The sequence below is a fragment of the Xenopus laevis genome, chromosome 4L (genome assembly GCF_017654675.1).
Source record: "Xenopus laevis strain J_2021 chromosome 4L, Xenopus_laevis_v10.1, whole genome shotgun sequence".
Lineage (NCBI taxonomy): Eukaryota > Metazoa > Chordata > Amphibia > Anura > Pipidae > Xenopus > Xenopus laevis.
In genome coordinates this window covers 117,239,793-117,257,853 of record NC_054377.1, presented here as the reverse complement: position 1 = coordinate 117,257,853, position 18,061 = coordinate 117,239,793, and positions in this window count along the sequence as shown.

Genomic DNA, 18,061 nt, shown 5'->3' with positions numbered 1-18,061 from the left:
CTTATAGTCCTGTAACAGGTTTTAAAAACATAAATCAATTACATACCCATAAACAGATAAAGATACACCCCTACTAATTGATGGGTGTCTGGTGGTAGGGGGGCAGATGTAAATACTATATATTTACACTATATACTATTAAGCCACCTTGTTCCTGATACAAAAAATCTGCAAGGCTGTGTCGTAATATTCCTGTAACAGGTTTTGCAACATAAATCAATTACAACCCCCTAATATTGGTAAAGATTTACCCCTACTGATTGATGGGTTCCTGGTGGTAGGGGGCTACGGTATTTACTACTATTTCCTATCAAAGATGCTGTAAATAGCTTTTTAATGTAGAATAGTGGCAGCACATTTATAAGTACTGATGTATATAAAGCATTCAATAATAGATAATTGGAGAATTATTATATATTTTGTCTACTAATGGGTCAGTGTATTGGACCTAACTGTTTCTGGTATATAACTACTGCTATGATAGATGTCACAAGATTGATATATGCATCCAGATGTTGATTTGTATTTTGTTTATTGCTTGGTCAAAGTCTTTCACAACTTGTCTACTTGTGAAATGAAAAAGAAAACCCCCAAATGTTTTAAAAAACTAGCTCCCACACCATATGATTCATTTGTTATGGGCAGTCCCTCAATGAGTGGCATTGCTTACTGGTACAACCAGTAAAAGCTTCTTAAATTGTTTGCATATTATGAAAACTGTCTGCCCCAGCTAATTATTGCACTAGATCAGCAACGATTGTGCTTTTCCTGCTAGAGTGGTACAAAGCCCAATTTATGAGTGCCGTTTTGGTCATTTTGACCATAGTGCCCAACCATCTGGTCAGCTTGGCTAGTTGGAGGATCATTTAAGAGGATGATCCTGCAGTCCTGATGAATCAAGTATTATCTGCCTTGATTGAAAATTTCTGTTAGTTGGACAAAAGCAAGTGAAAATGAGTCACCGTCCCTCTTCACTTTGTGCTGTTCAATCATTTGGGTGGTCTGCCCAAACAAAAGGAGCTATACAAAGGTGGCCATAAATGTGTTCATAACTACTTTTTTCGGATCATCATTTGGTCAGTGTCTCTTCAGCTCAATGAACAGTTTACTGACATAGGAAACCAGTGATATAATATCAAGAACAGCAAGTTCTCCCCCACATCTCATTGTAACTGGCTTTCAAACCGGAACTCCAGGAATATAAATAAGAATAACTAACATTCTCCCCAAAACCTCACCCTAACTGGACCTAAGGCAGAATCCCCCTGACAAGACTGTGGACCCTCTGGGGGGAAGGAACCACATTGTTTGGCAAACACTGCTCTAAAACATAACATGCTCATGTCCACCAGGTCAGCTCAGTTTTTGGGTGTGTTGGAAAGGCTATTGTAAGTAAACGTTGCTGAGCTGTATGTCTGTCGGAGAAAAAGCCCTCTAAATAAAGGCTTTTTAAGAAAAATTGCCTTGTTTCGGTGCTGTCTAATCTAAATAGAGTTTAATACTTCGGCTGTGAGTGGCTGCCAGAGACGTGCACTTGATGTCAATCTTCTCCTGTTGGTGAGTGCTGACTTCTTATCCTGTGTACAGTTATGTTATAATCTCTGAACCCCAGATTAATTAAATGGAGAATGGACATTTTTCAGGTTAGTTCCTACAAGACACACACAGGGCTATCCAAGGGGGGGGTCTTCCAAAAAGGGATGTGTGCCCTTATTTCAGCCTGCAAAACCTTAACCGTATCCTTAATCTTTACTAGAATTAATTAAAACATTCTCAAGCTTATCAAGTGAAAATTAATTGTTCAAGGTTTTCACGATTATTGGCGACATTGTTTTTCCTGCCTGTAAATGTGCAAAATAATACTCTTCAGCACGTGAGACTTTCCGATACACACCCATTATAAGAATTTCAACTGACAAAAAATAATTTTATAATCAGCAAATTTTTGACCCAATCAACTGATATAATTCTGGGAAAACTTGCAATAGTTTTACGCAAAACATTTTTTTTGCACCCGAGGAACGAAGGCTTGTGCTATCCATTTTTTCTCGTAATAAATGCAGTAGGGCATTTGCCCACAGTTAGATTGCATGTTCTTCTCTCAATTTTGTTAGCACCAACTTGGCATAGGAATACTATATGAATCTATAGTGACAGAGCTGAGAGCTGTGAAGATGTGGAATTCTCTCCCTGAATCAGTTGTACAGGCTGATACATTAGATAGCTTTAAGAAGGGGTTGGATGGCTTTTTAGCAAGTGAGGGAATACAGGGTTATGGGAAATAGCTCATAGTCCAAGTTGATCCAGGGACTAGTCTGTTGCCATTTTGGAGTCAGGAAGGAATTTTTCCCCCTCTAAGGCAAATTGGAGAGGCTTCAGATGGGTTTTTTTTTTGCCTTCCTCTGGATCAACTGGCAGATAGGTAGTTAATAAAAAAAAAAAAAAAAAAAGGTTGAACTCGATGGACGTGTCTTTTTTCAACCTTACTTACTATGTTACTATGTTACTATGTATGACAGCCATCATAAGATATGCACTCCTCTCCCTTTTAACAACCCTCAAAGTGCTGTGTTGGGGTAATTGCTTACTGCCAAGTCTGCATATTCAAGGGCTCACCAAAACAGCATGATAAAAATGGCTTAGGTAGAGCACTGATGAGTGGAGAAGGTAGCTTTATAAACGGTGGGCTGTTTTTTTTTTTTTGTATCGTAGACTGCTGTTCCTCCAGCACATACAGCAGCTTGGTTGTGTTTTTATGAAACTCTTCAGGCTTAAAATTAAACAAATGAAAATAGGTTAAAATAAATGGACCACATGAGTAGATTTATGGCAGAACTAGTCCGATTGTTTTCTGCTGTATAATAATAACAATACACACATTTTTTATTTTGTTTGTTCTATTGTATATTTACTTTTTCCACCTAAAATATATTTACAAAAGTGACTATACTATGATCTGCTATATTGATTGTGAATGGCACTACTTATTTACCTCAATCTTTAGTGAGATGCAAAGGAAAAATCCTCTAAGCTGCCCTAAAATTACAAAACTCATGACGTCTGGTATTTCTAATAGGGGCAAAAAGCCTGAAGACATATAATCGTGTGCAAAGTCATTCCACGCACACACACATATAAATACATGCAAATCAGATGGCAGTATAAACAGCTAAAATCGTGAGACATAATAATAAGATTCAGTTTTGCGTAAGATCAAATGAAGTCTTAAAAACTCAGTGAGCTAAATCTAATGGGCTTTGAGAATTTTCCACTGTTATTGGTTATTGTGTATTTAAACTAAGCACAGTCACAATAGCATTTCATTAATCAAATTTCCACAGATCGGTTCTCAGTTGGCACGCCCTGCCAACTCATGTGGGGTAATAATAATACATAACATATATATTGGAACACTTATATGTTGCATGCAAGCTGGGTGGGTTAGTTCCTTTCTGGTGGCTATACCATCAGAGTAAAAAAACTGTATCAGCCAATTTCTTGTAAACAGGTCCCTGTAAACACTCAACGGTAGAAAGTGGTGGCAACAGGTTGGAAACATTTAAATGCTGAGCAGCGTCAACTGGTAATGACTGGCAGTAAAAGATATTTTGATTGCCACAATCAGAGAGAGCCTTAGCACATGTGCCATATGCCCAAGGAGTCAACCCCAAAATAAAAATGTGCCTTAAAAAAGAGAACATAATTCTAAGCATACATATCCAGTATACATATATTGAATATTTTTAAAAACAATCGCCATTGAAAGCAGCGTTTGCCTAACTTTTGGTTGTAACTTTGTAAACAATGTTGCAGAAGGCTTAGTTCCCCAGCAAAGACAGGTCTGTTACGGTAATCAGCTGCCTTGTCTTACATTGTATCAACAGTCTGAGCCATCAGTGCAGAAAATAGAAACAGGTAGACAAACACTGCTTTCAATGGCAGTACATATACAAATAACTTAAAAACCAAAACATTTTTTGCAATGAATGTAAATTTACTTTTTGAGTGGACATTCCCTTTAAGAGTACGTCACTGTGTGCAATAGAGCTATTTGGTGAATCAGACCTATAATGAGTTGAGGAATGTCTGACTGTAGAGTGTATAAGCAAAGTTTTTAGTACAGAATTTATTGAGATCTTGTAGTCAACCGTTACAAGGGCTGCTTTTATCTCCCAGTCAGGTCACTGGGCAGCAGGTTACAACTATATACAGGTATGGGACCTGTTATCCAGAATGCTCGGGACCTGGGGTTTTCCAGATAACAGATCTTTCCGTAATTTGGGTCTTCATGCCTTAAGTCTAGTAGAAATGCATTTAAACATTAAATAAACCCAATAGGCTGGTTTTGATTCCAATAAGGATTAATTATATCTTAGTTGGGATCAAGTACAAGCTACTGTTTTATTATTACACAGAAAAATGAAATTGTTTTTAAAAATTTGGATTATTTGGATAAAATGGAGTCTATGGGAGACAGCCATTCCGTAATTCGGAGCATTCTGGATATTGGGTTTCCGGATAAGGGATCATATACCTGTACATGTTTTGTGAAGGAGCATAATAACTATGGCACATCCCAGAAACCTGCATAAACTTAAACCTTGGATGATTTAAGGTCAAAACTAACTAGGCTCCTCCCAAATTCTGCATGGAACCATGCCACTAATTAATGTATGAAATTAGCACATCATTTGGTGCCACCTTTATGCAACATGATAATTTTTCTGTTAATTGCAGATTTATTTCTATATAGCTCTGTAAAAAAGAAAGGCTTTTATAAATGTTTACAGGTAAAGTGTTCCCCAACAGTCTGGAATTTATAGAGCAGTAGTTGGAGGATGCTGGGTGAACACATACAGTTATTGTTATGTCGAAGAAAGTAGTTTCTTGTATTCCAAATTAACCCCCTTTGGGCAACAGTACTTTGATGTCTGAGAAAGCAATTCAAGCAATGATTCAAACATCTCCATTCTTGTATGGACAATCCAAGGATACATATATTTTTATTTAATATGTATTATTATATTGAAATTACATTTTTACATAGCCTTATGCACTTCATCCTTCATTGTTGGATTTCCCAGCAATGGGGATTGGGTTTCAGTATGGATTCCTTCCAAACTTTCAACACTCCCTGAAGACCCAACTGTTTAGGGAAGCTTATTCAATGTCTCTTATTAGTCAGTCAAAAAGGTGTTATAAATAACACATTCGTTTCTAAAATCGCTGTGTCTCAATTGTACCCTAACCCTTTAGTTTATAAACTGTTGTGTGTAGTGCCGTTTAATTGTATTGTACTCTGTAAACCCTAAAACATTTTTATCTAACAGCACATGTAAATCTACCCAAGCAGGTAAACTTCTACTCTCAATCCTTTTATTCTCAATCTCTTTATACTTACCCTCAAGGGTATAATAAAAGGCTGCAAAGGGTTGTTTATAGGAAGTTCTCATATTTCTGAACTAATGGCCTAAAGTTGGCCATAGATGCAAAGATCCGATCGTTCGAATCCTCATCTCCCGACCTGCCACTAACCATTCCGATCAAATAAAGTAGTAAAAGAACAGATGAGCCGATGTTCTGCCCCTGACAGCAATCATACGAAAGTTATGTCCGATTAATGCTGTCTTCCTCTGAAAATCGTACGATCGGCAATACACGCAGAGATATTATCGGCAGCCGACAGAAATCTTTTAAAAATAATATTTCAAAATGAATCAGTTAATAGTGCTGCTCCAGCAGAATTCTGCACTGAAATCTATTTATCAAAAGAGCAAACAGATTTTTTTATATTCAATTTTGAAATCTGACATGGGGCTAGACATTTTGTCAATTTCCCAGCTGCCCCTGGTCATGTGACTAGTGCTTTCTGGCAGGCTGCTGTTTTTCCTTCTCAATGTAACTGAATGTGTCTCAGTGAGACATGGGTTTTTACTATGGCGTGTTGTTCTTAGATCTACCAGGCAGCTGTTATTTTGTGTTAGGGAGCTGTTATCTGGTCCCCGTCCCATTGTTCTTTTGTTTGGCTGCTACAGCAGTAAAGAGTGATTGAAGTTTATCAGAGCACAAGTCACATGACCAGGGGCAGCTGGGAAATTGACAATATGTCTAGCCCCATGTCAGATTTCAAAATTGAATATAAAAAATTCTGTTTGCACTTTTGAGAAATGGATTTCATTCCGAAAATTCGTACGATCGGATCTTTGCGTCTATGACCAGCTTGAAGGCTCCAGTGTCTGCTGCGTTGCTCAGCAGAAGAGCATCTTTAATTTAAAAAAAGTCTATTCAAAGTGCAGATTTAGCCGACTACATGACATACATCGCTCATACCATACACGCAACCTGGTAATATTCTGGGTGAAAGGTGTGCCTGCATCTAGGTCACTTTATATTTCAAAACTATTTAAAGAATGTCTCATAAATAACATATTTCAAGGTGAACCTGTTAAAAGACGCTCATTAAAATGTTCAATAAATGACACATTTATCAAAATTCATAAACTCTTCTTGACTTTTCTCATTGAATTTTTATGATAAGAAATGTCAAGGGAGCATTTCTTATATATTTATTCACTTTGGGTATTTATCAATTGTAGCTTGATTTTTCAAGAATATTTTTTGCCTTGCAAAATATTGCCAAAGACTTTAGAAGAGTGATCCAAAGATCTCCATTCAAACATACTCTGTTATGCCCATGAGTTTGAGTGGATCTCAAGTTGGAGCACCTTGACTTTTTATATTTTGAGGAACAAAAATTGAATATTAGTTGAAACTGAACTACATTTTCATCTTCACATGTTATGAATCATCTCCTAACTCTATATTGTGCCAAACATATTAGGCCTCATGGAAAGGGTGCAAAACCACAATTTTTTTTTACTTCGTTACTCTGCTCTCCACTTTGCAGAATAGCCTTCAGGCCTTTGCACAGTACCCGCCTTTAACAGCAAAATACTAAAAATACTCCAGCCACAAGTCCAATGTGAATAAGCACCAAGACCAATGCCAGAAGTAGCGGACCTCAGCTTGCAGAGAATAAATGACCCATATTAGGCCAGATCATTTTTATTGTGGGCCCCTATCCCAACTGTTAGGATGGCCCACAACCCAAAGGTCTCATACTGTCTACATTTAATAAAGTAAGCTGAATACCCTATCTATATTTGTAGTAAAAAGCATTATCCAAATATATAAAGCCATTTTTAATTTTGCATTTCTGAATCTGAAAATGACACTGGGGGCCCATTTACTAAGAGTCGAAGTGAATTTTCAAATACAAAAACTTTGAATTTCTAAGTAATTTTTGGTACTTCGACCATTGAATTCGATTTGAAAAAACTTCACCAATTCGACCATTCGAAAATCGAAGTACTGTCTCTTTAAAAAACTTTAAACTTTTAAACCTGCCGAATTGCTGTTTAGCCTGTGGGGGACCTCCTAGAACCTCGTTTGATTTAAAGGATTAAATCGTTCGATCAAACGATTTTTTCTTCGCTCGAAAACGGCTGTTTTCAATCAAAAAAATACTTTGAAGTATCACATTCGATGTTCGAATTTCGAAGTTTTTTAACTTTGAAATTCGACCCTTAGTAAATGTGCCCCTAAGAATAGCAAATGTTGCTATAAATGTTGAAGTTCTGTGAGTGTCCGTTTCTGTGGGTATGCTTTTCTTAGACATTTTATACCTTGGTTGTATTCATTTTGCACACTCTGCTAATGTATCCATGGGAGTGCTAGGAGGGATATACATTTCTCTGTTTACAAGATCAATATACATTGGGTAACCTCAGTCACGCTCTCTGCTCCCCTCCCATGAGTAAACCTCAATAGAATTGTGTGGAAATTCACTCACTAGAAATGCCACTAGGTGCAACAGACAGAACATGACTGGAAACACATCACTACTTCAAGAAAGCAGGCTGTGTTTTACAAAGGCAATAGTTATTAGTTGTGAACAAAACAATAGAAAGTAAACATCTGAGGACTTATATACTAAGGCTAGGCATAGCACCACAGAAATGGGCACAGAATTATAACCAATTAAAAAGCCATTCACTAAGTTCTTGTACCTACTTGCCTCTGTACAATCACTGAACATTCATTTTCCAGAACTGAAAGTGCACTACGCAGAATAGTTATGGTTTTAGAGAATAGACAGTGTTGGACAGCTATAAAGAAGTACTGGGACTGGTTATTGTGGTCCCCTCCAACATAAACTCCCCTGAATCAACTTGGTAGCCATGGTTTCAGGTAGTGGTAGTTCATTCTCACTGAGCCCCAGGTACCCAATCCAATGCTGTAAATGGATAAACATTTTGCAGGGCTTTAATATTAAAAAACAATGTTACGTGGGGACTCTCTATCATGTTTTCTGGACGTGCCCTCTTATGGCACATTATTGGCAGGAAGTGCGGGACATGTTGGCTCTACTGTTTGGTACCGATATACAACGAAACCCACTTTCTTTTTTGCTCGGATCTCCACTCCCTGGGCTTAAGAAACATAGCCAAAAATTAGCTAATTTGATTTTAACTGCCTCTAGACGGGTTATAGCCCGCAACTGGAAGAAGCTTCAACCTCCCACAGCAACCGAATTGAAAACAGCTATCCAGGACATTCGACGAATGGAATATATGGCGGCCTTGCATGCCTCCCGCTTACCAATTTACGAGAAAGTTTGGTCTCCTTGGGACACTTTATATCCCCCGACGACATGCTAACTTGTTCCCGGTTAGGGACCCTTTTATTTTTTTTATTTTTTATTTTTTTCAATTCACTCCCGAGCTCGGTCATTTTTGCTGTTTTTATGATGTTCCTTTATTTTCCTTCTCTTTTTCTTCTCTTTCTCTTTCTTTCCTCCTACCTGTTGTTTCGGTTCTCCTTTTCCTCTCTGTATTCATGTACGGAATGCTGACACTGTTTGCAATTATCCGGAAGAGCTTTCCCTTTATTGGGAACAGGTACACCTAGGATGCATATGATTTCTTTTCATATTATGGATGCCATGCCTTTGTATTTTATTTTATATTGCTTTTTCTGTATACTGTGAAATAATGTGCTGATCTGAGGTCTATACATGTCATTGCATAGATGTTGTACAGATGAAAATGAAAACTCTATGTTGAATAAATAAAGAGTTATAAAAAAAAAAAAAACAATGTTACTCCCATATCAGAAAGGTGCTTATTTTGAAAGATATTAATTGGAGAACTCATGGAAGTATTATTCCATTCTTTATGATAACTGCCTCCTGCAATTAACGTCGATGCATAATAAAATGCATATGTGGATATAAACTTGACTGCAAGCTAGTGTGTTTATTAACACACTCATTAAGTGCCCAATTTCTACATTTCTTAATATACTTGTTTCCTTTATTTCTCAAGAGTGTCAAAGTGAAGTCTTCATTATAGAAACTGAAAGTTGCTAGGAGTAAATGGGGTTTCAAACTTAAAACTAGTAGATCAAGATGTTGGCTTTTTCAAAGCCAACATAATAAGAAAAACTATGTTAACACACTTAGAGCACTACTCTACTACTTCAGCTCAGCAGCTCCTTAAAGGAAAACTATACCACCAAAACAATGTAGGTCTCTATAAAAAGATATTGCATAAAACAGCTCATATGTAAAACCATGCTTCATGTAAATAAACCATTTTCTTAATAATATTCCCTTTCTAGTAGTATGTGCCATTGGGTAATCATAAATAGAAAATGAATTTTAAAAAATAAGGGCCGCCCCCTGGGAATGTAGGATTCACTGTACTCACAAACATACCAACAAACCATACATGTTAGGTCACATGAGCCAATTAACAGACAGAGTTGTGTCTTTTGCTTCCACACTTCTTCCTGTTACAGTTAGAGTTGAAGTATTTCTGGTCAGGTGATCTCTGAGACAGCACAGAGACCATCAGGAAATGGTGGCTCAAGGCAAGAGATGTAAAAGGGCAATATTTGCTTAAATATATATTCCAGTTTGGTAAGATTCTTTAATATGCCACTTAATATGATATGAACTATCTGTTGCTTAAGTGTTCATTTTGGGGGTATAGTTTTCCTTTAAAGACCAAGAGTGTCAGCAACCCAAAATATCTATGCAATGTTTATGCAACTATGGTTGCTAATTCTCAGTTAAGCCAATAGTAGAGAAGTATGACTATGGTTTTAGGGTGTGAAATTGATGTCTCCATTGAGCTATCAAGTCATGTCTCCTACCAGTTGGTCAGCAGACTAGCATTTAGAGAAAAATAATTAATAGTTTGCGCTAAAGGCAGCAATTGCTTCTGTTTAGGACAATCTGTATCGCAAATGTAATCTTTCCAACTGCGTCTCCCCCATAGCTTAGCCTCACGGCTGCATTTATTTCTCTAAATATCTCTAAATCTAAATAAGCCATTTATTTGAATTGATTAAAATGAATTTTGATCTCTTTGCAAAGAAAAGTCCAGTGCCCAATAAAGTGAATAGTACCAGTCACACACTGACTTTGTTTCTGCTTATGGAACAAAACTAGTGCAACAGAAATATTTGCAGCCCATGAGCTGGCACCAGGATGAGGCAGAAATTAACGTTTTGAGGAAAATCCAATGACCTTGGACTTCCCCTTCGCACTTTCACTTGGGTTTCAGATATTTCAGGATATTTCATCAGTTCTGTGGCCACAGTGATGCACTAAATTGTTGAAGTCAAGTTTAAGTATTGAGTAAATGACCTGACAGATATCATAGCTGCCCAGAGCTGGATATTTATCTTTGATTTGCCAACATATTTGCATCCACCCCCTTTGTGACGGATGCATTAAAACAGATGCAATTGCAGTTTTGAGTTTAAAAAAATCAGTTGCATCACTTCCTGAAAGTGTATTCAAAACAGTTATTACATCCAGAAGTGCAAGTCTGGTGCATCTATTGACATCATTTGCAGAGGGATCCCAAGGTGCCAGGTTGACTGTGGTGGTAGCTCCAGATATCCCCACTAGGCTTTCTGTTCATTCAGTTCTTGATAGTAATCCTAGACCTGGCACATAGTCTTTATATTAGTTCTTGTTAAAAGAGAAGGAACCTATAATCAGAAAGCAATGATGGGGGCATTAGTACCATTGGTACCAGCGACAAAAGTAACTTTGCCCCAGTGCTCCTCATTTTCATTCTAGCTTGTACAATAATGGGTTTCTTACTGATGCAAAGCATTGTACTTGTCACACCTTATGTGAACATTGTCCTTTATTCAGCTCCTACCAGGACACCCCTTAAACCAGAAATAAATATAAAACAACAGCAGATTTTAAAGGGGTGGTTCACCTTGAAGTTAACCTTAGTATGTTATAGATTGGCCATTTCTAAGCAAGTTTTCACTTACTCTTCATTATTTCTTTTTTTATTATTTTTGAATTATGTCTTCTTCTTCTGACTCTTCCCAGCTTTCAAATGGGGGTCACTTACCCCATCTAGAAACAAATGCTCTGTAAGGCTACAAATGTATTGTTATTGTTACTTATTATTCATCTTATTATTCAGGCCCTCTCCTTTTCATATTCCAGTCTCTCATTCAAATCAATTGTGTAATTAATTACCCATAATTAAAGCCCTAGCAACCAGATTGCTGAAACTGCAGAGCTGCTGAATAAAAAGCCAAATAACCAAAAACCACAAATAATAAAAAATGAAAACCAATTGAAAATTTTCTCATAAATATCACATCATACTCTACATAATAGTAAACGCTAGTTTAAAGGTGAGCAACCCCTTTAAAGGAACAGTTCAGTGTGAAAATAAAAACTGGGTAAATAGATAGGCTGTCCAAAATAAAAAAAATTCTAATATAGTTAGTTAGCAAAAAATGTAATGTATAAAGGCTGGAGTGACCGGATGTCTAATATAACAACAGAACATTAATTCCTGCTTTTCAGCTCTCTAACTCTGAGTTAGTCAGCGACTTGAAGGGGGGCCACATGGGACATAACTGTTCAGCGAGTTTGCAATTGATCTTTAGCACTCAGCTTGGATTCAAAAGCAACAGTTATGACCCATATGGCCCTCCCCCAAGTCACACATTGGTTACTGCCTGTGGAGCTGAAAAGCAGGAAGTAGTGTTCTGGCTATTATGTTAGACATCCAGTCACTCAAGTCTTTATACATTACTTTTTTGCCTAATTAACTATATTAGAAACATTTATTATTTTGGACAGGTTATCTATTTATGCAGTTTTTATTTTTATACTGAACAATTTTTACCTTACAATACAAACCCGTATGGCCTCCCTATCAGTTGCTTTATTTAGACTTATATCTCGTAATGTTCCTCTTCTCTGATTATGTTCCTCTTCTAGCTCTAATTATATATTCTGTTTTCATCAAAATTTGCATTATTCTTTCTTGATAAACACAAATTTCCACTCTCATATTGCCTTTTTCAGTCATGCCCCTTTCTGTCTTACATTACATTGAATTTATATGAATTTCCATTTGCTTCTCAATTTACATTTCTCATTATTTGTTCTACACAAAGAAAAAAGGTCCTCTGCACTCAACCGATTATCATTATATGAAGGACACCGAGACATTGTGTGCATTAAGCTACAATAAAATGTCCCCCCCCAATGATTGTTTGTCCATAAATTGCAAAATATTTAAAGGATGAGTAAACATTTAAAATTCCAAGATATTAAGGGATATTAAGGGATACATGTACTGTTAACATGAATAAATTTGGTTATAACAGCACTACCTGCTGGTCATTTTCTGGCCAGTCTGACCACCAAGTAGCCAAAGAAGTTGCCAGGAGAAAGAAAGAGGCTGCTCTGCTTAGGAAAAAAATAGACATTTTTCATAACCAGAACATCCCTCTTTCTTTCTCCTGACAACATCCTGGACTACTTGGTGGTGAGAATGGTCAGAAATTCACCTAAAGGTGGCGCCGTTGTAACAAAATTCATTCATGTTAACAGTACATTTATCCTTAAATATCTTGGAATTAAAAAAAATAATAATGAATGCACATTGCAAAATTTCTTATAATAGACAACTTGCTCGCATTCAGGGTTAAAACTCCCACGTGGTTGCAGGAATCACCTGACTGTAGCTGCAATCCATGTTTTGTTTAAAGGGAAGGGCATTTTAATGGTTTAAAGCACAACATTTCTCAATGTCCTTAAAGGAATAGTAACACCAAAAAATTTAAGTGTTTTAAAGTAATGAAAATATCATGTACTGTTGCCCTGCACTGCACTAATCTGTTTGCTTCAGAAACACAACTATAGTTCATATAAACAAGCTGCTGTGTAGCAATGGCGGAAATTGAAAAACGGCTATATGGCACAGGTTAACTAATAGATAAAAGATAATACTTTTAGAAAGACAGAGCTTATTTTTTTATTGCTGTGTAACCTGAGCCTTTTCTCCTTTGAATGGCTGCCCCCATTGCTACACAGCAGCTTATCTATATAAACAATAGTAGTGTTTCTGAAGCAAACACAGCAGTTTTACCAGTGCAGGGCAAAACTGCATTATATTTAAAACACTTTTATTTTTTGACGTTACTGTTCCTTTAATGTTTTGATAATGGGTTGAGTGCAGAATCCTTTTGTCTTTGTCTATATGAATAGTGTTAGCCTCATTGCATTCCCGCCTTACTGTTGAAAATGTAATGGTGAGCACAACTTTCCCTTTTTTGTTCTACACAACACATTTTCCTTGCTCTGAAAAGAAAATATTGCTCAGCATTAAGTAATGCTGAGTAGCAAACTAACAGGAAAGCAGAACAAGGCATCTTATTGGCTTCTGCTTTTCGACTGCACAGGCAACAAATATACCATAAGACGAAAAAAGTAGTAACCCCCACACTGTCTGTTTACTTTATTTGTCTCAATTGCAATAATGAATAAAGAATAAATTAAGTAGAATGATATAAAGAGCTTAGTGCTCAATATAAGTGCAAGAATTATATGCGCAATTAATTACTAACACATGATTTAATCCATCTTTTGGTTGTTTCAATTAATTTAAAAATTCATACAAACAACTTAGTACTTACATTCCAATTAATAACCAAATTTTGTAAATTCATTAATTAAAGTGCCAGTGCGTGCAACGTATCAATTAGAATATAAATTCATCCGAAAGATAATTAAATTATTAAATATAAATCAAATATTGTTTTTTTTTAAAAACTTTTTTATATAGCTAGCATTTCATGAGTTAAAAGTTTGAAAGTGAAAATAGAATAGAGGTGGAGTTGTCCCAAAATCTATTACCTAATTTTTTTCTAGGCCCTGGGACACCACACGGGGAGAAAGGCAGGACGCTGAGGACTCAACCTTGTGAGCTCCTAACAAGGTTCCAAATATATAACAAATATTGTTGACAGTACTATGCTATAGTTCCATGAGTACCCAGGGCAAAATATAAAAAAGGCATTCCCAATGTCACCATGATTGTCTTTTATGCTAGACTATGCTAAACTCATAAATAGATTAGCGCTCAGAGATGCAAATGAGAGTAGCCAATTGTCTGTGTCTGAAACACCTTGAATATGTTACAAGCAACAGCTACCTGTCTGGTCTCATTCTTCTAATGCAATTGTCTCCTTTTTAGGATTAGGCTTAGTCTGTGTCTACTTTCCCAAATAATGCTGCAGGCCTAAAGATTGGTATTGAGGACAGAACACTGGTTTACAATTCACCTTGCAATAATTTCAGGGGTCATAACAAAGTTACAGATATATAGAAACATTGGGGTAACAGTCACCCTGCTATAGTTCCAGGGTTACCCAGGGCACAAATAAGCACTCGCCCCAAATCTCCCCCTAACTGGCCTTCAGGCTGGGCCCCCTTAGCTCATAACAAGGTTACATATATATAGAAACATTGGGGTAAGTCACCCTGCTATAGTTCCAGGGGTACCCAGGGCACAAATAAGCACTCACCCCAAATCTCCCCCTAACTGGCCTACAGTCTGGTCCCCCTTAGCTCATAACAAGGTTACAGATATATAGAAACATTGGGGTGTCACCCCGCTATAGTTCCAGGGTTACCCAGGGCACAAATAAGCACTCACCCCAAATCTCCCCCTAACTGGACTTCAGGCTAGGCCTCCTTAGCTCATAACAAGGTTACAGATATATAGAAACATTGGGGTAACAGTCACCCTGCTATAGTTCCAGGGTTACCCAGGGCACAAATAGAGTTGCCACCCGGACGGTATTTTACCAGCCTAGCCGGTAAAACACCTGCCAAGGCCGGGGCCGGTATTACAAATTTACCGGCAATGCAGTTGCCGGTAATTTGTAATACCCTTAAAAAAAAAGCCCCTGGCCTGCCCCCAATTCACAAAGAACTTACCTTTTTCCGCCCCTTTTGTGGCACGTCGCATAGCTCCCCCATTTTACATCACGGACCGCCCCTTTTTTGTGCCCGCCCCCCATTGGCCGGTAATCTTTTTGAGTAAAGGTGGCAATCCTAGGCACAAATAAGCACTCACCACAAATCTCCCCCTAACTGGACTTCAGGCTAGGCCTCCTTAGCTCATAACAAGGTTACAGATATATAGAAACATTGGGGTGTCACCCTGCTATAGTTCCAGGGGTACCCAGGGCACAAATAAGCACTCACCCCAAATCTCCCCCTAACTGGCCTTCAATCTGGGCCCCCTTAGCTCATAACAAGGTTACAGATATATAAAGAAACATTGAGGTAACAGTCACCCTGCTAAAAGGGCATACCTAGGGCACAAATAATCACTCACCCCAAATCTTCTAACGGCCTTTAGGCTGGGCCCCCTTAGTGTTAGACAGAGAAAGTTACAATGGCAGTGTGTGTGTGGAATATTGCATTAACACACACTGGAATTATAGAGTTTCAGTGTCCCATAGCAACTTACCTTACTGCACAAGTCAATTCAGAAAGTCCAAGGCTGTGGAGCAAAGCACTGGTAACAGCAGGCAGCTACAGAGCTCCTCTCAGTCCATTCAGCAGAATCCTTCTGAAGAATTGTCAGTGAGAGCTGTTATCTTGATACCTGCCTATTTTTCAATTGACAGGCTCTCTAGAAAAGGCTCTGTTTACATTACATCAGTTAGTAGGAGGGAGGGGTAATGACATGACATGACATGATTTGCTGTGCTTAATCCATGAGTCCTTATTGCATGCAATGTATGACAAGTCACCCATATTGTCAGGGCTGATCCTATCAAATGTGGGGCCCAATTGGAACCCTGTTGGCGGGGCCCCTAGAAAAAGTGTTGCTGGCTACTGACACACCAAGTATTTAGGAAAATAAGGGCATACAGGCACAAAATAGAAAGGAAAGGGGCAGACAAGGTAAGAGAGTGAGAGGGATGAAATAGGGGCACATAATAGGGGCACACAGGGTAAGAGAGAGAGGGAGGAAATAGGAGAGTGGACTGGGCCAATTAGTTTGGGGCAGGCTGGGCCGATTCAGCTTGGGAGCAGGCTTGGTTGGATTGGGGGCAGGCAGGGCCTATCAAGGTTGGAGGAAAGCTGGGCCTATGAGAGTTGGGGGATAGGCTGTCTTATCAGAGTTGGGGGTGGGCTGGACCTATGGATTTGGGGATGGGCTGGACTCTCAAAGTTGGGGGCAGGCCAGGCAGCATCATGTGCTGAGGGAAATATCTGTGCTGCCCCAGAGGTGCGGGCCCTGTTGGGCCCAATTGGTCCAATAGGCCTAAGGCCGGCCCTGCATATTGTATACCCTCCCAAATTGTGAATATCAGGCAGCAATTGCATATATGTGCGGCTCCTGCACTCTTTGTAATTTTACAGATGGCAAATAGCAATTTGATGTCAATATTCCAGAGACAAAGAACAAATAATATTTGCAAACAAAACTGTGGTTGTGGGTAGTTAATGAGTCCTATATTCTCTACAGGTAGTCTTACCTGATCACCACTATACAGGCCATAACACAAGTGGTGGCATGGCTGGTAGTAGATATTAGTAAATCTGAGGGAAAGGCAGTCAGTGCTTTTGATCTCTGGACAAAAAAACACTTTGTTGTTGGTCTGAGGTTACTAGGGGAGTTGCTTGAAGTGTCCATTTTACTTGAATGCAAAATCAAAAAAGTATGGCTGTGAGTGAGTCATATTAAAATAACTAGAGGACTTACGGAGTAGACACTATATGGGTCAAATTTACTAAAGGGTGAAGTGACTAAAGCTGGTGAAAATTCGCTAGTGAAGGAGATCGACATTTTTCTAAGTCCCAAAAAATGCTGGCGACTTTTCAGTTTTTCAGGATGATCGGCTACAAAAGATCGTACATTTTTTTTAGGGTAACCGGCTTCCCCCCTACATTTCCTAACATATGGCACATAAACTATACACTGGGCTCATGTGTAGGGCATTATAACAACTCTATTTTCTTTTATTAAGGTTCCCTTGTGTAGTGTAATGTATTTGCTGCAATATACGTCCATTGAAATTTAACTTCCCGCGTATGCAAATTAGCCAGTGCTAGCGCAACTTCGATTTGCTTGCCGAATTAACGCTAGCGAAACTTCGCCATCGTTCGGCACCCTGGACGCAACTTCACATTTTAGTGAATTAGCGTTGTCCTGGCGAATTTTCGCCTGGCAAAGTGTTGTGATGTGAGCGAAACAAACGAAATCACTGGCACACGTGGCAATTCAGGTGCCGGGTTACCCCGTGCTCTTTATTGTGCGGACGTGCAACGTTTCGGGGTGGCAACCCCTTTATCAAGCATACTAAAAAAGACCAAAATGCAAGTATATAACATGTGATCAATTAACATGTTTAGCATAATTAATAAAGTGACCAGCCCCTATAAGGGTTCATACAAAATAGTAAAACATTCATAAAATTCTTGTGAAAGTGTCCAAGCAGATGACATTGTAGTGAAGAATAAAAGGTTTCGTATATGCAACAAATGTATCAAAGTGTCCATATTGTGAAAAAAATGTGTCGCTTGTTCCACAGTTACAACATTGTTGCATCTATAAAAAATAAAAGATGTACTGATAACAAGCTTCTTGTGCTAAAATTTCCTATGACAATGTGTTACAAAACAATACAAATTACAGAATAT